We start from the raw sequence: 797 nt of genomic DNA, 5'->3' as shown, positions 1-797 counted from the left end.
GTGCGAGGTGCGTGTGCCCCTGCCCGTGTGCGAGCGCACCTGCGCCTGTCTCCTGCTGGGTCATTACTTTCCTTAAGTGTTGAATTCACCCCGCCGTGCTCATGAAATATTAATTTGCGTTACCGGGAAGCCGGAGCTTGAAAGGTGTCGGAGGTAAACAGAAAAACTTGCGAGTGCGGCCGCCCCGCAGCCTGGGGTTACTGGTGCCCTGGTGCTCCCAGGTCACTGCTCCCCGGGGAGAAGCAGCCCCGGGAGCTGGGAAAAACTGCCCTGGGAGTGCCCAGGAGAGCCAAGAACAAGCCCCCACCGCCTGGGAAATGGCTCCCAACCAGCAAATTTGGAAGTAAGGGAGAGCCTTACTTGCTGTAAGAGCAAGGAAGAGGGTACAGAGCAGGACCCTCAGCTCCCCCAGCCCCTTCTCCCTGGCAAACGTCAGCACCCCGGGGCTGCGACTGCACTGGCAGCCATATGGGGAGCGTGCTGTGACGAGTGGGACTATAAATACAACTGGACTGACAATAAGGCTTTGATTAGGCTGTTAAGGCTTTAATTAGACTGACAAATCTCTGAATGTGCCTGTCACCCAGCTGTTGGAGCTGGGCCCTCGAGGAGCAGATGTCGCAGCCAGTGGGCTGGGATTTGGGTGCAGGAGGGCACCCGGGGGTCCCTGGGGGCAAAGGGCTCTGTGTCAGGGCGCAGGGGTGGCAGCCGTCCCCCAGGCCCCTGACTCAGCAAAGGCACTGGCAGTGTGGGGCTGGGAATAGCCGGTGCTGTCAGCGCGCAGGCCGGTGCCCAGA

Source organism: Pygoscelis adeliae, unplaced genomic scaffold, assembly GCF_000699105.1.
Source record: "Pygoscelis adeliae isolate BGI_AS28 unplaced genomic scaffold, ASM69910v1 Scaffold346, whole genome shotgun sequence".
Lineage (NCBI taxonomy): Eukaryota > Metazoa > Chordata > Aves > Sphenisciformes > Spheniscidae > Pygoscelis > Pygoscelis adeliae.
Note: the sequence above shows the minus strand (reverse complement) of the source record.